The sequence below is a fragment of the Triturus cristatus genome, chromosome 10 (assembly GCF_964204655.1).
Source record: "Triturus cristatus chromosome 10, aTriCri1.1, whole genome shotgun sequence".
In the NCBI taxonomy this organism is placed as follows: Eukaryota; Metazoa; Chordata; class Amphibia; order Caudata; family Salamandridae; genus Triturus; species Triturus cristatus.
Window position 1 is genome coordinate 700,885,296 of NC_140593.1, and position 23,475 is coordinate 700,908,770.

The 23,475-nt window shown below is 45.6% G+C and overlaps 1 protein-coding gene across 1 annotated transcript in view; it reads right to left on the reverse strand.

The window, feature by feature from the left end:
* The window catches only part of LOC146789911 (uncharacterized), a 3,228,338-nt gene that overhangs the window by 1,372,347 nt on the left and 1,832,516 nt on the right, over positions 1–23,475 (reverse strand). The gene's annotated exons all lie outside the window — the stretch shown is intronic.

Genomic DNA, 23,475 nt, shown 5'->3' on the forward strand with positions numbered 1-23,475 from the left:
TTATTAACTTTCCTATCCTTACTGAGAGTGTAGTGTGTGGCTGTACACAGTAGTATAACATAGCCCTAGTTAAAAAAAAAAGTCATAAATGGCTAGACTATCTTTTGTTTGCACTAGTACAGTACTAAGTAACTGAACCACAACAACAAATGCAACATTTCACTGATGTTATTCTCCTGGCTTATTTGCTTTTAGGTGCACAAAAGACAGAGTAGGAGGTGTCATCAGCATCACCCGGCTACCCGTTGTACTGCCAGCCAGACAGAAGTCCTGCTGCGCATCACGTCCACGTGTGATCAGAACTTGTTGTACATCTGCATCCTGCCTGACATCTGAAGAAGATGGCCCCAAAGAAAGGTACCAGGTCCAGTACCAAGAAAGTTGCCGGTGAGAAGAAGGAACAGAAAAAGGAAGTGCCATTAACCACGACTGGTGGTGTGCCGGCCAATGTTTTTTTTGGCACCCAAAAAGTTACGCCTGCAGCAGCGTTGTCCGGGAACCAAGCTGGGAGCAGCACAGTGGTCCAACCACACCAACCTAGGCACAAGGGCTTCAGTGTCGCAGAGGTAGCCAGTCTACTAACGAGCAGCGATGTTGAAGAAATGTCATTACCGCAAAGTAGTGCACAATTAAGTTCAACACAGGCGCAAACTCAGCAGATAAGTGTGCAGCCGCAACAAGAACAGCAGCAGCCGCCGCAACAAGAACAGCAGCAGCCGCCGCACCAAGAACAGCAGCAGCCGCCGCACCAAGAACAGCAGCAGCCGCTGAAACAAGAACAGCAGCAGCCGCCGCAACAAGAACAGCAGCAGCCGCCGCAACAAGAACAGCAGCAGCCGCCTCAACAAGAACAGCAGCAGCCGCCGCAACAAGAACAGCAGCGGCCGCCGCAGCCCACCATAGTAGTTGTTGCTCCTGACGTAGGGGCATTTCAGGAAATCGAGCTTCCTGCAGACAAAGTAGAGCAAAGTGAAACCACTGTTTCAGAAGATCTATTGTCTTCCAGACCACCAGCAAGGAAAAGGAGGCTTAGTCCATCATCTTCTTCTTCAAGCCCCGCTTCTGATGATCGTGATGCCACTTGGCTCCCACCAGCTCAGTCTGAGAGTGATATACGCCACAAGACAATGCTTCTGAAAAGGAAGGTCCCAGAAAAACTTAGAGTTATGGAGGTAGATGTAGAAGAGGGGGGTGATGATGTTGATGAAGATGAGCCAGTCATCACGCACATTACTCCCGCCCCAAAGGGATTGGAGACCAACATTCTCACCCTATCCAGAAAGGCTGCTACTGAGCGGGATGTAGCACGGATTTCACCAACACAGGTTACACCACCACTACCTCCAGCTGCCATATTTTCCAAGGCCCGGCAGGGACCTACATCCAGCCAACTCAGTAGGTAGTGGTAGTAAAAGTCACAGTCTAGGTGCACAGGGTCCCATTCCAAGCACCCCCTCCAGTTCATCTGGTGTTGGAAGTGGCACATCCAGCATTGCCAGAAAGTTCTCCTCCCCAGTTTGGGACTTCTTTTCTGTTAGCGCCAAGGAGGAGAACATTGTTATATGCTCAATTTGTCGGCAAGGTGTTTGGCGGGGTAAGCTTGGTACAAACTATGGTACCGGAGGACAAGCAAGTCATAGAAGAATACACCACACTATCGTGTGGGATGATCACCTACTTAAGTTGAAAGAAAGTAGAAAAACTCAACCCATTGAAGTTGGTCAGGATGAATCAGAAAGCGATATTATTGCGGTGGCAGGTGAAGAAGAGGGAGGCCTTTCGAGCCCTGTACCCAGTAGTGCAGTGGTAACGCCCACATCCTCCTCAGTAACATCAGAGTGGCACCGCAGTAAGAGGCATACTCAGAGTCTGGGTGAGACACCAAGGCAACCGGTGAGTACCTCAATGAGACAATCTGTGTCGTTGAGCCTTAGTGGGTTATGGAAAACAGCACCACTAAGGAAAGTAAGCCAGCCTACCATTGAGAGCATGTTTAGGTTGGAGGGGCAGTTCCAACGCAACCACCCAACGGCACGATTGTACAATGCGAAGCTGGCTAAAATGTTAGCGCTGGACCTTCTTCCTTTTTCATTTGTGGAAGGGGTGGGTTTCCTTGAAATTGTGTCTGCCATCTGCCCGAAATGGAAAGTTCCCTGCCGGTCCTATTTCGCAAGAATTGCTGTTCCGGCACTACATCATGATGTGCTGGAATTGGTTGGACAAGCTTTGCAGCAGAGTGCTGTGCACAATATCCACCTGACAACAGACATGTGGAGCAGTTGCCAAGCCACAGATTACATGTGCATCACTGCACACTGGATCTCTTTTGTGGGGGTTAGAGATAAACTATCTGCACGAGGTGTTGTTGACACAGCTGCGATTTTTGAAGGTTCTCGGAAACATGCAACTGTAGCCATGTTCGCCATGGATAAATCCCATACGGCTGAAAACATTTTACATGAGTTTCGCAGCAAGGTTTTGGAATGGCTGCGGCCCAGAGGGCTTGGTATTGTTTTTTTTGCCACAGACAATGGCAGTAATGTACTTAAGGCCATGGAACTTGGTTCCTATTTCAGGGTTCCGTGTTTGGCGCACTGCATAAACATTATAGTTCAAGACTTTCTGAAAAAAGAACCCATAGTCAGCAATTTACTGGCCATCTGCCGAAGAATATGCACTCATTTCAGCCATTCTTTTAAAGCTCGGAAGCAGCTGAGGATCATCCAACGTATATTTAGGATGCCAGTCAAGGCAATCATCCAGGAGGTGGCAACACGTTGGAACTCAACGTATTACATGCTTGATCGTCTGTACGAACAGCACAGGTCACTCCATGAATATGTCTGGTACAGAAGCAGGGATGCTAGTGTTAAAGGCATGAACCTTGAGAGGGATCAATGGACCCTAATTAAATGCCTGACTGAGATGCTGTCTCCTTTTGAGGTCTTCACACGTGAAGTCAGCAAGGAGGACTGTACAATGGGCCAAGCTATCCCATTATTGCAAATGCTAGAGCATGAGCTGAATAATGTGTCTGAATCATACAAAGGTGTAGAGAACAGAAGGCAAGCCCATGACTTGGTGGAGAGCTTATCCCGGCGCTTAGCTGAAAATGTAAGGATACAAAATACAATTTTGTCACAAGAACATTACATTTGTGCTACAATTCTGGATCCACGTGCAAAATTAGGACTACTGAAGGCATTCTTTGCTTTTCCCGACATTGATGTTGCCCGCTACAAAAGTTGTATAGCTGAAGCAGCCAGTAAGTTGGAAAACGAACAGCTGCTAATTAAAAGCCCGCAAGATCAACCCACAACAAGTACTGAAGCAGGCCATGCAGGATCAAGTGCAACTTCGTCGGCTGAGGGCAGTGCGTTTGGCTCACAATCACAACACTCACCATCACTATCGACTACAGAAACAATAACTGGATCATTAGGCCGAGTACAATCATTATCATTACAGGATTGGTATGTAAAGGTAGGCCTTTGTAAGCACAGTGCTGATGCACAGAAAAAACAGCACAAAAGCTTACCAGCAGCAACCCTGAACATTGAGCGGTTGGTCCAGGCCTATCTGGACGACCCAACAGAGGTGTACGTTGATCAAAACCCATTGCAGTATTGGTATAGGAAAAGGTCTGAATGGCCACAGCTCAGCAGGCTGGCGATAAGCTATCTGGCTTGCCCTGTCGCAAGTGTCTCTTCCGAACGTGTTTTCAGTGCTGCTGGTTCCATTGTAACATTGAGAAGGACCAGTCTATCTCCAAAAAACGTGGAGAGGTTAACAATGATCAAAATGAATCAGCACTTCATACCACCGAATTACACAATACATGAATCAACGGAGGAAGATGAGGACAGCGGCTCAGGTTACGGAAGTATCGTGTCAGATGATTACCTACTACTGGCTGAACCCCCAGAGTTTGAGGACGAGCTATACTTCCCTGACAATTAGGCTCGCACTTACTGTCTTCCTCCCATTTTTCCCCCTTTGTTTATGTGTCTGTCATTCCGGTTATAAACTTGTGAATCACAACAAATCCATTACCACCGTCTTCTACTCTTCTAATTTAATATACAAGTTTCAGGTGTCTGCTATTTGACAGTACAGACCTCCGAATCCAGCTCCTCCACTCCATCATACTGAATCTCCTGCTCAATTCCATTTCCCTCATGAATGATGATTGGATGATGGTAACAACAAATTCAAACTTTCCTAGTCCTTCCAAAAGAAGTGGAGCATGAATCAGATGACTACTATAGCTATCCTCCTTTCAGAGCCGAGAGAGACTGGCCATTAACTGAAAATAAGATGGAACAGGTAATGATTGATGCCATGCATTGGACCAGAGTCGCAGACTGAATGATTTAGATTTTGTTGTGTTTGTTGTGCATGAATTTATGTAATTGTGCACTGCCACTAATCAACTTTCTACAGAACACACTAAACTTAACTCAAGGTGAATTCAATTTTCCCCTTCTTGCAAATAAGAAATGTGTACTTCTCCTGCAGCTTGGTGATACATTGCTTTTAATTCAATACAGGAAGGGCACTCATTCAATCTGCGCAATGAGTATGATTGACACAACAAACCCGTCCATCATGATGATGGCGAAATAGACGGCCCGTTAACTTAAGATGAGAAGGAACTGGTAATGATGACAATTAATGGCATGCATTGGACACCTGACTCTGAGCGATTGGTCTTTGTGTTTCCGTTGTTTGTTTGTTGTGCACAAAGTGATGTCAAAGTGTACTAGTAAACTATCTTTCTGTACACAATAAAGAATGACTCAAGTCAGTAATATTTATATTTCTACTCTTGTTGTGTCATAAAAATGTTACTTATACTGCAGGCCGATCTTCACAGTCAATCAGTAAAAGTATCAAAGATGATGATGAAGTCAGGAGGACGTTTCATGAGTGGCATAAAACGGAAAAGCATAAAAGTAAACACGCAAACAACAACCACAGCAGACACAAATGTCTGTGTAGAAGTGGAATAGAGTGTAGCGGTGGGATGACTGCAGTGCATTGATTTTACTAACTGAAACTGTAAAATGCAATGTTTGGAATGGATAATGTGCTTTGCGTTTGTCCAACTCTTTGAGAGAAAAAAAAGGACTCTAAACTGTTAACGTAGGATGTGCTACTGCTAAGCACTGTGGGCCTGCTCTCTCCTGTTACTGTTGAAGGTCACTGCTGTAAACAGAATAGAGTAGTAGAGATGATGCATACATGCCACCTCGGAAAGTGTTCTTGTTGCACTAAACCATCACTTGTGCATTTGTTGTAACTTTCTTTCTCAATATCCCCTTTGGTTTTCCATCTACAATTACAGGCCGGGCCTTGCCCTAAACTTTGTAAAACATTACAATGCATATTAATTACCTTACCAATAAATCTCCTTTTTTTTCCAGCCGGGCAGTGGCGAGTGATGGACGAGAGGAGCAAGAGGAATGCCGAGATGCAAATCCAGTCCACATTTTTGACCAGGATAACACAGTAACAGTATCCACTTTTATCTTCTTTTAAATAATTTGATTAATACTTTGTATACAATCTTTACAACAGTGTGTTCTTGGAGTTGTTATTATCATCATTAGGTTTGCTCTGTGTTTACGATTCTTCCCTACCAATATTTAAAATTTCTATTTGCTATCTGTAAAAGTATTAAGGCCGGAACAGAACAAGAACTAGAAGTGTATGTAATCCGGGTCTCTCATCATCATGCATGCATTGCCTTTTTCTCCCTTAACATATGGATATGGTAGTCTTCAATGATTGTCGTTTGTTTGTCTATGTATGCATACTGTTTTTCTATGTCAAACCTTTCCCAAAAACCCCCTTCCCATCCATTCAACAAACCCTAACCCTCTTCCCCCGGGCTGTGTGACTTATTAGCAAGGTGTAACTAAATTAAATGTACACCAATACTTAATCACACACAAGCTGGGGCGGATGTGGTGAAAGCAACACTACTTCAATTTCAAGGTAGAGCGATGATCTTCTTCTGCTTGCCCACCCATGAGTAGGATATTTCAGAGGTTATTTTATTTAACAAAGGGACACATACCTCAGCATGAATTGCCGGCATTGATTGGATTTGTTTGTTCTCATTCCTCATATACAGCACTAACTGTTAGGCTGTAGGCCTAGTCAAGTGACTCGACACAACTATAGTTTGTAACTCTGTCTAGTAGGCTAGCCCAAACCACCATTCTGTTTTTTTGTCAAATATTTGAGCATTTTATTGTTGCTTGGTAAGTTCTGTACTGTACTTCATTCTACTACTCCTCTAACAGTCTCTCAAAGGCGATTGACTGTCTCCTTTTCTTTTTTTGCAAATGCTGCCGCCCTGCCAGTGTCTACTACTACTACTATGCTACCACCACCACCACCCCAATCATGGCATGTATGAAAAAGGAAACCATCTTCACCATGCAGCCAGTGCTGTGCCACAGTTGGACATAAACATCAAGCACCGGTAAGAGAGAAGTTTGGGGGAGGCAGAATTAATAATGGACATGTTGTCAATGATTTCATTTTCACACACCAGTACAAAGAATGCATAGACTAGAGGACAGACTGAAAGTACTAGAAGGACTAGTCAATGAGTGAGGTGTGTCGCATCTATCTGTTTGTGTCTTATACAGTCAGCCAATTATTTAAATCAAACACAGGCTATGGGCGGCCATGCACCAGCAAGGAAACAGTGTTATGTAAAACAGTTACCCCACCTACAAAACATTAACAACCTTGCATGTAACATAGAAAAATATATTTAATTTACCCTAACAAAAATAAACTAAACCCACAAAAGCTGACCCACCCCCCTCCCTAACCCCAACCAATGTCCATAGAAGTCCGTAACGCCCAAACAAGTTCCCACCCACCCACCCAAACAAGAATTAAAAAAGGGGCAGAACAGGATGACAGGGACTAAGTGGTGGGGCGGGACTCAAGGAGGACACGCATCTGGTGCATCTCGCCCTCTAAACGGGCGACGCGTGTTCTAAGGGCGCGGCAGTTGCAGCCACAGTGGGGGGTGGCACCGGAGATGGCACGGTGGCGGCGGGCAGCCACCAGACGGTGGCGCCGTACCGCTGGAGGGCGGTGGCTGGGGCCCGGGCCACTGGAGGAGGCTTCAACAATTGCAGCCGCAGTCTCCTCCTCCTCCTCGGCTAAGACCACCAGCCGCCGGTATTCTCGCTGGATTGCCTCCAGCTTCCGGCGCCGTGCCTTGGCGGCCAACTCCTTCCGATTTTGTTTCGGAGTAGCTGTGTATCATAAAGAAAAAAACAAGACAATTGTAAAATATACTCTTAGAAAAACAGTAGGACAAGGTAATTATTTATACACATAGTGGCATGGTAGAGTAGCACTATAAAATAAAGCACAGTAGTACATAACATTTTAAATGTCGCCCGTCCTTCTTCCTTCCACCCGTCTTTCACTTTTTAGTTGAACAGTGCACCAGGTGCTCTTCTCCATAAAACTTTCAAAGCGGAGTTGAAATCAGATAGATGAGGCCATTGGTTACTCAATACTCCCGCTCCTATGCCAATTAAAGGGAATTCTAGTCTTCTAGTTCACTCTTCAAATGTCCCCAACAACTCATACTTACTTACGACATCGGATAGCGGGCGGACTTTGTCCGCCCGCCATCCTCATGCTAAAAAGGGTGGGGGTCCGGTGGGGACAATTAATTAGGATGATGCGCCCGGCACAGTGGCGGGCGCATCCTGTTTTTTTTTACATTCTGGTTGGCTTTGCTGAAAGCAATGGTAAAATGTTGTGCTGCTTTTCCAATCACAACATGACGGCCCCGCACGGAGCCTGTCACGTTTTGCTTTGAAAGGCGGGGGGGGGTACCACAGCATAGGTAGTTACCCTCCATGGAAGCATAGGTAGTTACCCTCCATGGGGGCACCCAAGCATACTCTGCAATGTCTGCATGCCTTTCCGTGGCGGACGGCAATGCCACCACGCAAAGGCATTCCAAAATGCAGATTATATGGCTGGTGGTGTGTTCAGAGAGACACCACCGGCATATTGAACCCTTTTCCGCCTGGTCGACATGTGGGGGGTCTGAATATTTTCTACAGGGATGGCGGGAGGTTTGCCCCTGCGGTGTCGGCAGTGAATTCCAGCTGGCCCGGCGGGGGCAATACGCCCACCATCCTAATGGGGCCCTAAGTCACAACTGTACAGTATACATATACATACAGTACACCCTTGCAGTGAGTGTACTGTCAAGTTCAACAATAGTTAAGGATTATGAATCTAACTTACCACCGCCTGCCACTGGTGCTGCCACTCCCCCTACCGCTCCATCGTCGGTATCGGCAGCAACTGCCACATCCTCGCCCTCCGCGTCGCCTTGTTCGCTGGCCCCGGCAATGGTGGTCGGTAGTGCGCCTAGAAAACATTACACATTTATTAGGCGTCATATACACCTCCCCCCTATTGATCAGTAGCAAGGTTGAAAAATGAGTTAATACTAACATACATCACTAGTACAAATCAGGTAGTAGTAGAGTAGACACTAATTGTTATATATGATCATTGTAGCCTTTGCTTAATTAGCCCTAGCCATGCTACCATTTTACCTTTGTGTCTTTTATTTTTGCACATGTGACGTTACCTTGCAGCTTCTTAAGACACCATTGAGCCCACATGACCTGCCTCACACTGCTTCTGTGTAGTCTATGCGCTGCGTACAAGTGGTCAACAAACATTAACAAGCCACTTTTTAGGAAGTACTGGTGTACTACTGTTACTGTTAGTCCATATTGCTTATCCATAAATGCTACACTTTTTGGCACGGCTGCGAAATGCTTGCAAGTTGCAATATACTAACGCACACCATTTCATTTTTCGCATTACAGACGCAAGATTCCCTTCTACGAACCAGAGCTTCTGAATGATGCAACAACTACCAGTACTAGGTTCTTCTAAGGTGAGGGGTCCCTTCACTCACATCTTCATTTATAAATTTATATAAACTAAATTCCTAGGGGATGGTGGTGCTGCCTTCCACCACTGTTCAGTTATCATGATTTAATTCCCAACTGTATAAGTGTAACAATGTATATTGTTTTAATGTTATTGATTTTCCGGTTGGTGCTGCATTTATAAGAAAACAGTGTACAGACCTTCTCAAATTGAAATAAACATTTTGAACTTACATAGACTTGGTGGTATTTGGTGTGGACTAACTTACACGAGTGAGCAAATTAAAGTAAGGGTGTGCATGTGAATTGCTTCCACGACTGAGAGGTTGGGTGTGTTATGTTCTGGGTTGTCTACTTGTTGGGTATCTTGGGGGGAGGGTTCCGAGACCTAATAGTTATGACAAGACAGTACTATAGTCAAGCAGTGGAATTGTGGTGGGTGCGGAATTTCTGATTGAGGTGTGCAAGGAAGGTCCATCCTACCATCACCAACATCCTATTTTCTGGTGCAAATGTCTGTGTATGTGCAAGATCCCTACAACAGTAGTATGTCCTATAGGGTATCATATCAAAATAGTAATAAATCTGGTAGGGCTGTTGTTGCTGTGAATTTTCAAAGCCTCAAGATCAATAAGAGTAAAAGTAGTAGAAGACGACGACCCAGCGGATTGGACTCAATGGCTCGAGCTACTGGTGAATATGAGTTTTATATTACAACCTTTCACAAAGAGTGGCACTGGCCAACTGGGCAAGACTAGCTACTACAGTACAGACAGACTGATAGTATGTAGTAGTAGTAGTACTCAGAGTCATCATAGCGGAGGCAGGGATAAGATTTTTGAAACCGTACAGATCGAAGGATAATTGGTGGTAAAAAAATAGCATTTGGAAACAAACAATAGTTCGGGAAAAATATGGGGCAGTAAAAGTTATGGAATAAGAAATATTATTAAAAACAAGAAGACTTACTGGGGCCAGCAAAGGAGCCCTCAGCGGTGTCCTCCTGGTGGTGTTCTGAGTGTCCCGCCGACTGCCCAGTCCCTGTCGGTCTGCCCCTGGGTGCTGATGAACAGGAAAGATATAAGAAAGAGACAAACATTGATGGATGGTGTTAAACAAATACAATATTTTTCAACAACGGTGAAAAAACACTTATGTAAACAAAAATTGCAATAACTAAATTGACCGATCTCATCTGGTCAACAAGTAATATCGGGGGATTCGCAGATCGACTACTTAAGTTACTATTTATCAACAGTAATCCAGTCTTCCATTCTGATTCCAGAATACTAAGTTACAACTAAGCCTAAGTACAACGTACCACCCAACCTAGCCCACCTATTCCAGGTATGCCAATTGTACATTAAGTATGCATTTCCACTGTATTCCTCAACAATGCATATGGTCAAATCATGGAGGACACATGAACATGACTACATTTTTTGTATACACCAAATTTGGGTTTGATTGATTGATGCTGATCTGCTAGTGCTAAGTAACTGCTAAGCCTACCACCACTCATTGAACAAACTAGAAAAGGTTCTAATAAAGACTGCCGTACTAGCAGCACGTCACCTAACTGAGTGAGGGGGCATCACGCATACCACTAACAAATTAGAAGCTCATACAAAGTACCTAAACCTAAGTATCAATTCGCCCCTATCTATTAGTGACAGGACAAAGTAAGGAGTGGACTAGAGTCACTGTAGCATTACGTAACTTAATTTCTCTAAAATAAACTCGTAAAGAATCACGCTAAGCAAGCGCCAACGCAAAGCTGCAAACAAGTAAGATTAGTAGTAGCGCAGAAGAGCACCTGTGTCAAAAAAAATCACAGACTTTTAAACGTAATTAACCTAGAATGTAAGCAGCAACATTCTAGCTGGTTGGAAGAAAAAAAAGATATTCGCAATATATAACACAGAGCAGAAGAACAGACACAAAGTAGCAATAATTAAATAGGTACTCACCAAGCCCCGGGACCTCTACTCCCAGCAGGTCCAGCAGGTCCTGCTCACGGTCCAAGATGTCGGACCACTGGTGCGTCAGCTGCGCCTGGGTGTGCCGGACACCAGAGAAGCGTGACACTGCCCGGCGCACATTCCCCCACCGCTGCCGACACTCCCGGAGGCCGTACCCGGACCCAGGTCTGCCACCTGCTGCCAGGGTTGAGGGGAGGTAGCGCTGCACAAAGAAAATTAGTGCAGCCAACTCCACCTCCCCAAATAAGGCCCGTGCCTGCACCCCTTGTGGGCACCGCCTTCCGCAAGGAAGGCGGTCACGGCTCTGGCTGCGCCGGCGAACAACCCTACCCTTGGACATGGTTTTGGGGACGGGGCGGGAAAGAAAAGGTAAAATAAATAAAGGAGTAAAGGAAATAAATAGCAGGCAATAGAAAGAGAAAAAGTAGCTAAAAAACAAAATAAAAGTAGACAAAAACCAAAAATATAGAAGCAGGAAAATAGTTAGAGAAATAATAAGTAATAAAGATCCAAAAAAAGTGGCTATAAACAAAGGGTTGAAAAGATTTTGGGAGGATTCAAAATCAGGCCCCAGAACCATGCAATAGAGTGAAAAACAAGATGGCCGCGCCCATTGCGACCACGTGCGCAAATTCGCGCAATATTTTCTCCCCGAGCAAGCAAAAAGCAACGCGATCAAGTAAAAGCGGTTGCGAACAGGAAATAACGACCGCGAACGGGCCCGAACATGCATTGCGCGACCCGGAACAGGAAGTAAGCATCGCGAGAGGGCGGGACAAGTGAAAACAAGATGGCCGCGCCCGTGAGCAACCGCATGGGTAAGTTAGCGACCCGCGATCACGCAAAAAATACCGCAAACAGGCGGGAAAAAAACTTCTGCGTCTTCGCGATATTTCCGGCGTGTTTGCGGAGATTTTCAGCATTTTCGCGATAATTTGCAAAAGTTAATTTCGCAAATTCCGCCCACCCCTAGTTGTAGGTATTCTATAAAGCATGGTGCTTTATGCTTAAAAGAAGACAGATGTCCTTCTGAGTTTCAGTAAGTTACTTTTGCACTTGTAGACACCTATGCAAAGTACTACATAGAGTACACCACCCACAATGCAACCAACATTCATGTTTTCAAAGCATAGAGCTCCTCACTCACGTAGTCAGACAGTGATAAAGGGACTTAGACATTCACTCACATACTCAAAAACAACTTATATGTGCAGCAGTATCAAAAGTAGTTGCAGACACACTTACATACCCCTCTATTCTCTAACAGAGGCACTGAGGTAATCGTTCAGAAACTCACATACACATTTAGAGAGCCATAGAGTTACTAAAATAGACAGTCATATGCTGGCACACTAACTTAAACATCTGATTGCACTTCTAGAGACAGCACGCATTCCTGTGGAGCTGAGACTGTGCCAGTAAGATCCAGGACTGAGGGCAAGTTGGCACACGCTTCCTGCTGGCAGCCGGCCCTCAGTGTGGCGCCTTTGCTGTAGACTCCCCACCGATCTGCTGTGCGAAGCAGTGTGAGGACCCCGTGGTTAGTGGCTCCTCAGTCGGCTGTGTGCAGTACTCCTCGGCCACCTGGCACCCCGGTGAGCCTCTCCCACCTGCCTGTCCTGTGCAGGTGAGATGTGGGGACCGAGGGCTTGGCCTGGTTGTGGCCCTGTCTGAGCTGCGTTCATCTGCGGGGCCAGAGACATACTCCAGGGACGCTCCCAGTGCTGCGTGGTCCATTGTCCTTAGCTGTTCGCGGCCATCAATCAGTCGCGGACTGCTCTCGAGGCCCTGATCGGGGCCGTTGGTTCTGAGGTGTCATTCCTCCACCAGGACCTACGGAAGGCAGTATACTAGATCACGGAGGCAGAGACCAGGGTCTCCACGGTGGAAGACACAGTATCTGCCCTCCAGAAGCAAGTGGGCAAACTCACTATGGTCTCACGGGAGCTCGCGTCAAGGGTCGAAGATGCGGGGGGAAGGGCCCGGCGCAATAACATTCGCCTGGTGGGCTTCTTGGAGGGTTGTGAAGGTTCTTCCATGGATGATTTCCTCTCTGGCTGGCTCAAGACACTGCTACCGCCCGAGGCCATGTCTTTCTGCTTCGTGGTCGAGCGGGCCCACTGGGCTCTGGCTGAGAAACCTCCTCCTGGAGAGCATCAGAGGCCAGTGATGGGGAACAACCTTTACAACGCAACTGTTACAACGCACTACACTTACAACGCATTTTTTACAACGCATAATCCATTACAACGCACTACACTTACAACGCATGACACTACAACGCATTTTTAAAAAATACCTTTACAACGCATACCATTACAACGCCTACCATTACAACGCATAATATTACACTACACTATCCAACACTTACCCTACTGTTGCACCCCCTGGAGTTAGAATAGTAATTTTTACCCCTATACTATCCAACACTTACCCTACTGTTGCACCCCCTGGAGTTAGAATAGTAATTTTTACCCCTATACTATCCAACACTTACCCTACTGTTGCACCCCCTGGAGTTAGAATAGTAATTTTTACCCCTATACTATCCAACACTTACCCTACTGTTGCACCCCCTGGAGTTAGAATAGTAATTTTTACCCCTATACTATCCAACACTTACCCTACTGTTGCACCCCCTGGAGTTAGAATAGTAATTTTTACCCCTATACTATCCAACACTTACCCTACTGTTGCACCCCCTGGAGTTAGAATAGTAATTTTTACCCCTATACTATCCAACACTTACCCTACTGTTGCACCCCCTGGAGTTAGAATAGTAATTTTTACCCCTATACTATCCAACACTTACCCTACTGTTGCACCCCCTGGAGTTAGAATAGTAATTTTTACCCCTATACTATCCAACACTTATCCTACTGTTGCACCCCCTGGAGTTAGAATAGTAATTTTTACCCCTATACTATCCAACACTTACCCTACTGTTGCACCCCCTGGAGTTAGAATAGCAATTTTTACCCCTATACTATCCAACACTTACCCTACTGTTGCACCCCCTGGAGTTAGAATAGTAATTTTTACCCCTATACTATCCAACACTTACCCTACTGTTGCACCCCCTGGAGTTAGAATAGTAATTTTTACCCCTATACTATCCAACACTTACCCTACTGTTGCACCCCCTGGAGTTAGAATAGTAATTTTTACCCCTATACTATCCAACACTTACCCTACTGTTGCACCCCCTGGAGTTAGAATAGTAATTTTTACCCCTATACTATCCAACACTTACCCTACTGTTGCACCCCCTGGAGTTAGAAAAGTAATTTTTACCCCTATACTATCTAATACTTACCTTAAATGCAATTAAATATTATGCGTTGTAATGGTATGCGTTGTAATGGTAGTTTTTTAAAATGCGTTGTAGTGTCATGCGTTGTAAGTGTAGTGAGTTGTAATGGATTATGCGTTGTAAAAAATGCGTTGTAAGTGCATGCGTTGTAAAAGTGTGCGTTGTAACATCATACATCCCCAGTGATCGCCCGGCTTCTCAATTACGCCGACCAGGATGCGATCCTCCGCTATGCCTGTCTCCACAAGGACAAAATGATCTTCGACTCTATCCAATCATGGCCTTCCCTGACTATACCCAGCTGGTGCAGCAGCAGTGTCCATCCTTTGTTGCGGCCAAGAGGCGCATTCGTGAATTGAACATATCCTACGCGCTGCTGTTCCCCGCCCGGATGAAGGTGATATCTAATGCCAAGACTCTCTTCTTTGACTCTCCGGAGGAGATCTTTGCTTGGACTGATGAGAGATGTACTCTTAAGCCACACTCGCCGCCACGGCTTGACTCGGACTCCTCGCAAGGTTCTCATCGGAGTGATCGACAATTCAGAGACACTACAGCAAGGCACCACAGGTCCCGTTCTAATTGGCGTGCCAAGGGTCACTCGGAGACTGCTGACTGAGCTTGTCATGGCTTTGGGTCTTCTTCCCTTTCTCTTTTTCCATAGACCACTGTCTTGCAGCTGGGGTTTCATGGTGGGTTGTATTGGATCCTAGTGTGCTGGTATCTGCTTCACCTGCTCTGAGGGGTATCAGACACTGTCCACCCCGGACCTTTGGGTATGTTGGGTGAGGTTGGGTTGGGAGGATCCATTTGAAGAACTGCTTGGGTCATCATGTTGGGGGCCTGGGTCAGGATTCCACCGTGACAGATACTCTGTGTTTTTGGAAGTATGGGGTGGGGGAACGGGGGGACGGGGGGCTATGTGGGGTTTCAGTTTGTTTGTTGTTGTTGTTGCTCTTTGTTCTGTGCACCGGGCACACGACTCCATACTACGTCACTACTGCACCTTCGGTCATTGCACACTATAAAGATTAGGGATGACCAGTTTTACGCACCATGCACGCACTTCTATGCTCCATTATTCCCATATTGTTTATCACAATACTCTTTGAGGACTAGGAATGGCCAACACAGCGGGTGATTCTCTGTTGGGGGAACTCAACATTCTTACATGGAATGTGCAGGGTTTACTGAACAAGGTCAAATGGGGGCGGTGCTTCATCTAGCGAAGCGTCATTAGGCTGACATCCTATTATTACAGGAGACGCATCTTCTGGGCACTAAAGCCCCTGCCTCTCCCAATATGAGTTTGCTACGGTATACCACTCTGGCTTTACGAGGGGGGCGCATGGCACAGCAGTGCTTATTCACCGCAGAGTGCCACTCCAGGTTACACAGCACTCGTTAGATCTGGGTGGCCGTTTTACGGTTGTCTCTGGCATCCTAGCCGGAGAACAGATCATAATTGGAAGTGTCTACGCCCCTCCACCACTGGGCCAGACATTCATAGACAAACTGACACAATTTTGTGGAGATCTCCTGGGAGGCTTGATGATACTGGGTGGTGATTGGAATGACATCATGGACCCATTGGATAGGTGGCACGCTAGACCTTCAGATGTTCCCCCTTTTAGGTCGAAACTGAACATACTGGCACAAACATTGGGCGGGGCAGATTCGTGGTGGGCCTTTCACCCTTCAGGAGCTGGGTACACATATGCATCATCAGTCCACCCCACTGTTTCACGCCTAGACTTTCTGTTCCTCCCACACAGCTGCATACATAGGGTGACAAATGTCACCATCATGCCCCAGGGTCTCTCCGACCATTTGCTGGTCCAACTCAAGCTGCGCCTGCAGTCCCGTTGAGCCCCCTATCGGTGGCGCATGTCCCCCTGGCTGCTCCGAGGCACCGAGTATCAGGAGATGCTACATCGGGCAATTGCCGATTATCTTAGCTTTAATGTCGGTACCTCCCCATCCCCGGTCACTCCCTGGGAGGTTTTCAAGCCCACGATCAGAGAGGCTGACATAAGTTATCGCACAGGGGAAAAAAAGCACTGCCTGGCACAGATACAGAAACTGAAAGACAGACAGATCCAGCTGCAATCCCTAATGGTGTAGGGCTCTTACTCCAATGCCCACCGCAATATGCTGCATGTTCAACAGCAGCTATATCAGCTGCAAACGGATAGCGCAAAAGAGTCCTGGTTAGCAACCCAATAAAGCATTTATCAATGGGGCGATAACTACTGCCGGATGCTCCATAGGCTATGCCAGGCCAGAGCGTCCCCGACGCAGGTTCTCCTACTGCGATCCCCAGGTGGTGACATGTGCGCCTCCCCTGAGGCGGTGGGTCAGGCCTTTGCCAATTCCTATGCGGCACTCTATGAAGAACGCGAGGTGATAGCCGAACCACTTATAGTTGACTTCTTCACAGATATCCCTCCTCACTGCCTCTCGGATGAGCAACGCGATGCCCTGGACGAGCTGCAGACAGCGGTGTCCATTCTCCTAACCTGGGTATGCACCAGGCCCAAACGGCTTCCTGCGTGACTTCCTGCGCACCCATATGGGGACCCTCAGACCTCATCTGCTCAATGAGCTGCACGAGTCTTTGGAGCAGCGCATTCTGCCAAGGGATTGGGTTCACACAGAAATCGCAGTCTTTCTCAAGCCGGACCGCTCTCCTGAAGATCCGGGTTCATACCGCACCATTTCCTTGTTGAATTTCAAGCCTAAATTGTTGGGGAACGTCCTGGCCTCCGCACGTGCATCCAGGATCTGGTGCATCCGGATCAGTCTGGTTTCATGCCACAATGGTCCACCAGACACAACATCAGATGTTGACCACAACGCCGTGGCGGAGGCTCATCGTCTGGGCCGCCCCGTGGTGGTCTTGTTGGCAGATATAGATGAGGCGTTTGATTCACTGAGCTGGATCTACCTTTTTAAGCTTTTAGAGGCTGTCAACCTGGGACCATGCTTTCGGGCTTATGTTTGTTTATTATATACAAATCTTACTGCATCGGTTTGCGTGGCCGGGTATTGCTAAGCTCCCTTCCCCATCCGCAGAGACAGGGGTGCCCCCTTTACCCGCTGTTATTCGCCTTAGCTATCGAGTTATGAGCCGCGTGGGTGTGCCTGCACTCTGTCTTCCTTGGGCTGGACTGGTCGCCAGAGTGCTTGGATAGAATTGCGCTATATGCTGATGACGCTCTGTTCTTCATATCGGATCCTTGGGCCTCCGGGCTACGGGTGCTCCAAATTCTGCACATCTTTGGGGAGACTTCTGGGCTCTGCGCTAATCCATCCAAATCTATCCTGTTCCCCATATGCGGTGAGCAGAGGAGTCAGACTTGGGCCTCGCAGCTGATCTTCGCGGATGCGAGTTTCAAGTACTTGGGGGTATATATAACGCAGTGTCCTACTGAAGCTTGGTCACACAATATTGCTCCGCTGCTCCCTGCTGTGCACGACAAAACGATGGTGTGATCCCACCTGCCCATTTCACTATATGGCATATTCAAAATGGTGTCTTTGCCACGCTTGCTTTATCGGCTGCAGAATTACCCGTATCCTATCCCCCGTCGTGGTTTCTCCAAATTAATGCGCTCCTGAATAGGTTCCTCTGAGGGGGGGCGCAGTCCGGGTGGGGGGCGCAATGTGTGTCCAGTCTACGTACTGCAGTGGGATTGCGGCCACCGATGTTTGGCGTATTATTGGGTGTATGGCTCTCAGATGGACCCGGCCTATGCGGTGGAGAGGCTCTTCATGGCGGATATCCCACTGCTCCACCTGTTGTACAGCTGCTCGTCATTGGAGGTGCTTCCCCCAGACTGTCAGACAGTTATGCAGATATGGAGGCGGGTGACCCGGTCTATGGGGGTGGGGCATGCTGACCCGTGCTATTCCCCACTGGCAGGGATCACATCTTCGGCCTGTATCGTCATTAGTGGGGTTTCGTCGGTGGGACGATATTGGAATATCCACGCTTGGAGATATAATGCAGGGGCCCACACTTAAGTCCTTCCAGCAGTTGCAGAAGGATTTCGACCTTCACAAATCACAGTTCCATAGGTACCTACAGCTCCGTCATGCCTTGTCCCCCCTGATACGGCACCTCACGTCTTTACCCGAGTTTCACCCGTTGGAGGGTCGGCTGTTGACGGGGGACATGGGGGCCCACAAAATCTGGCAGATTTATCAAACCCTCACTACACTCTCCAAAACCACTATACATCGGACCAGAGCGGCGTGGGAGGCGGACTTGCCCGCCCTGACGGACGACAATTGGCTAGCCCCAGGTACTCCGCTGTTTCCACTAGATACAGGCTGTTCCAATTTAAATACCTCCACAGAATATACTACACACGCCTTCGCCTTTGGAAGATGGGGGCTATTCAGTCTCCGACGAGGGGTCGTTTCTCCATATGGTGTGGAGTTGTGGGGCACTGCAACACTTGTGGTCGGGGGTTTTGTCTTGCATGGGGCGAGTATTAACTTGGGACATTCCAAGAGACCCTAGATTGACACTCCTACACAGCACGGAAGACATTGGGGGAACAGATATAAAAGGCACCTTCTGTTCTTGGGCCTCACATTAGCTAAGCGTGACATTGCACAGCACTGGAAGGCCACATCCCTCCCCTGCATTGCGAACTGGAAAAAGGCCATGCATGCATGCCTGCTGAAATTGCGGTGTTTCAGGCACGGGGCTGTCCACAGAAGTACGGGAAGATCTGGGCAAGGTGGGCCAAATACCAAGGCATAGACTTGTCCATCTTAACACAGCCGGTACACCGGGATCCTCTGGAATGGCTAGTAGTGACTGACTCACCAGTTTAATGTGATGGAGATACGCAAATGTGGATGGAACCTTATTCGAGATGTTCATGTCATGTTTTTTATGGTGTGTATGGTGCGTGGTTGGGGGAGGGGGTGGGGACTGTTTTTGGTCTGAAGTTCCGCAGACCTCTAGGGTGTATACTTTTCAGTACCTACAGCTTTTACAATATGCTACACAACTGTACGTTATGTGCTGGGCTTGGCCAAATCTGGTACTACTGAAAATCAATAAAATCTGTTGTTAAAAAAAGGGAGATGTCGTTATTTTTTTTTCTTTTCAGGCATCAGTTTGTCAGAGAAGAAAGAAACAGAAGCAATGATACTATCTCCTCACAACTGAGGATCAAAATGGGGAAAATGTGGAGAAAGTGGTGAAAACGAAAAGAGCTGCAGCTAGGAGAACTAAGACATTTCTTAAAATAGTTTGTGGACAACCGGAAAAGCAGCTAAATCGAGTACATAAAACAACAAAGATTGAGATCAATTAATAAAGGAGAAAAAGTACATAACATGAAGAGTAAAAAATAAAACAATAAAAAGAGGGAGCTTAAATAAGAGGCAGAGGTGGTTTAAGGAAATCGGAGTTTGAATGGTCTGTAGTAATGTAATTCAGAATCTAATAGGAACTTTGAGGAAGTATAAAAGAAGAAGAGAAGCAGTCAGACAAAAGGAATGTGTTGAGGGTATAGTTGATAAGGCCTTTGCTTTTAAGACAAAGCTATTTATTATGATTCTAAACAGAATGAAGACACTGGACAAAATAGTGATGTGTATGGGAGAAGAAGCCAAAAGAAAAAACTTGTCAATAGAAGTAACTTTTGCAAAGTTTTCAGCAGTGAATGGAGAAATACTTCTAGTACAGAGTCTTTCTCTAATGCAGAAAGCTACTTTAAAGAAAACACATTAGTGCATGCAGTTGAAGAATCTGGATGATGTTGTGAGATGAAGGATGGTAGTCCTATTCCAAAAGAGGTGATAGTAGTTAGGAATATTGAACAAGTGATAGATAAGAGGTACGATGAATGCATAGGCAGACCCCTGTACATAAATGGAACGGTAGCCATGTTTGCAATGATCAACAGGAATCTATTGATGTACTGAGAAGTTTCCTACGTAACTTTCCATGAAAAAGTCTGAAACATAAAATAGGAATTTTGCAAGGATTCGATCCATGCATAGTAAGGAAGTATACTAATTTACAAGGACATTCACTAGCATGTCAATCAAAGAAAGTGTGCCAAAGCAGCTTCCATCATATCAGAATGATAGCTGTTCATCACTCAAAAATGTGGCCTTTAGTTTGAAGATTTTACTATGTCAATACTCCTGCTCTATATTTCGGAGAAATAAATAGAGCTCTTTTGCATGGAACAGTAGCATAGATAGAACAAGTATGCTGAGATGTTCAGTATTGTTTCTTTGGTCCTGAATAAGAGTGTAGTGAAAATGAGGACTTGGTATCTGCAAGTGTTGTGGAACAGGACACAACAATTACTGTTGATGATCTTTGAAAAGATGTGACAAAGTTTAACACAAATTGCTCAGACCAACCAAACAATGTTTGTATATCTTGCTGATGCAGTCACTACAAAAGTCAGACTTGTTATGTTCTTCTGTCTTCAAAAATTGAAGAAGAGAACAGAGATAGGAGGCTTAAATTTGCAGCTTATTCATGTGTAGATGAAATCTTTGATTGTACCCATGATAAATTATATGTAAGTACTGTTATGATAAGTTTGGGAATATTAAAATGCCAGTTAGAGCAGTCAGTGCAAGTTAGAACAAGTTTTAATCCCACAGGAACTTCAAGATTTAAATGCTTATGAATCAATACTTATACAGTGTACACATCCTTTCCAAGCTATAGTTTGCATGGAGCCAAAGACAAGAACATTACCACCAACCAGAGTTGTTTTAAGGCATGGGCAAAGTGTGCTCTGGCCCAGGGCCCCAACCTTTCAGGGGGCTTCCTGAAAGGGCCAGATCTATTCTGCTGAGTTTTGCCCTGATTACCGTATCTAATTCTTCAACAGATACTTTTAAATAGTTTTCCTTTATTTTTAATGTGGGTGTGGGGTCTATTACAGATATTTTGCAGAATTGTTGGGTTTGTGTTTCATGCAACATCCTTAAAAAAGTTTTTTTTAGATCAAAACAGGACCCCAGAAATGAAAAAAAATGGGAGAGGAGTCATAGAGATTATTTGCATTATACACATTTTTTTATGGGTATACACATTTTTTTATTCCTGCCAAACAGGCACACTACGGCAGAGCACAGGGTGGGTTGTTAATGTTTTTTTCCCTAAATGTGAATGGTTCTTTAAAACAGATTGAAGCGAGTTGCCACAATTGTTTGGCTGTGGAGTTGTCTCGTCCACATCTTGGGAAATTATTACTGGTTAACTTCTATAATTCTCCCAATTGTGACTGCACCAATCAATTTTTATTCCGTTTAGAGGTCTTTTTAATCGCCTACAAAGCACATAATCCGTGGGCTGAGGTTATTGTCATGGGTGACTTTAACATTCACCCTTGCGGACAAAATTGTATCTTGGACAACCTAGATGGTCCCCCATATTCTGCTCCGGTACACTTTGAGCACACAGAGCAAGGGGAGACCCTCGAGAATCTTCTGGCCACTACAAATCTTTATGAATCGTATTGTATTAAGGGAGGCCCGAGGAAAGCTACCTTTAAGGGTTCGGCCATCTGTACAATTATAGACTATATCTTTATGACCGCTGCAGTCCTAAGTAGTGTCATTTTTTATAAGGTGGGGTTTTCTGCTTTTAGTGATCATAACCCTGTAATTTTAGAACTGGCCCAGGGGGCACAATTAACACTCACAGTGTCTGAGCATAAGGCCATCAGTCGAGAGGTGACATCAACGGACCAAGGAAGAAGATTGAAATGGTCGAAAGTGATCCCAGAAACTTTTGTAGGGGAAGTTTTGTCCAACACAGAGAAGGAAGTTAATATCTGTTTGGACCCTGACGCGTCAAATACACTGATCATAGAAGCTTTTGAAACTATCTGTAAGCAAATCAGTAGTAAGTTGACGAGGCAAATACACCCCGAATCAACTACTAGATTGAAAAGATGGTTTAATAAAGAATGTACTAGGGCACATTCTGCCCTCCTAAAAGCATTAAAGCAGAGCCCCAGAAATAGGGAGCTAATTAGGGGGCTAAGGAAATCTTACAAACAAGCCACTCAGATAAGAAAAAATCAGATCAAAGACGAGGCTTGGGACAAACTTTTGTCCCCGGAGGTCCTGAGGGATAGTGGAAAATTTTGGCAAACTATTAATGATCCTTACTTCTTCAGTGAGGATAATTCATGTCTTGATTGTAATATCCAAGATGAGCAATGGACCGCCCACTTTGAGAAAATATATGGCAGTCAGGGGGCCGAGAGTCCACAGGAATATATCTCTAACTTGGAATTACCGTCAGTAGTGGTCTTCCAGGAAAGTGAAGTATTTAAAGCAATAACGGAGACCATGATTAATAAGGCGCCAGGCCCAGACGGGGTCCCGGCGGACCTGTATAAAAGTTATCCTAGATTCTGGGCAAAAATACTGACTAACATCTTTAATGCCTCAGGCTCAAATATATTGCCAGTATCTTGGTCAAAATCCATTATCATCCCGGTATTTAAAAAAGGCCAAAGAGATGATCCAGCCTGTTATAGGCCCATCTCCTTGATAGACTCTGCTGTGAAGATCTTAGGCAGAGTAATATTAGCCAGACTGACAGATCATTTTGAGGGAAGGGGGATTCTTTCTAATGTACAATATGGATTTAGTGCAAAAAGGAGCACATTAAAGCAATGTCTTAACTTACAGCTCCTTATCAGTAAGTATACTGTTGCTAAAAAGGGTTCCCTCTACCTGGGATTCATGGACCTATCATCAGCTTTTGATCTAGTCAATAGGACTAAGCTGTGGCAAATTTTAATTGATATGGGGATCGACCGAGTTTTAGTTACATTTCTCGCCGACCTCCACTGTGGTTTGATCGCCTCTATACGAGTTACCCAAGAATCAAGATGCACAAGGTACTTTAAATCAGAAAGAGGAGTTAGGCAGGGGTGCATTTTGGCCCCCCTGCTTTTTACATTATATATTAACGCCTTAGAACCTGCCCTGAAGGGAGCCGCATTAGATGTCCCGAGAGTAGGAGACACTACTATTCCAGTTCTCCTTTATGCTGACGACGCGGTTCTACTGGCACGCACAGGAATTGGGCTAAATAAATTATTAATGAAGTTTGATACATTTATGGATTCACTTGATCTAAAAATAAACACCAAGAAATCCCACGTAATGATGGTAGGGAACAAAGAAATAAGAAAAATACAATGAC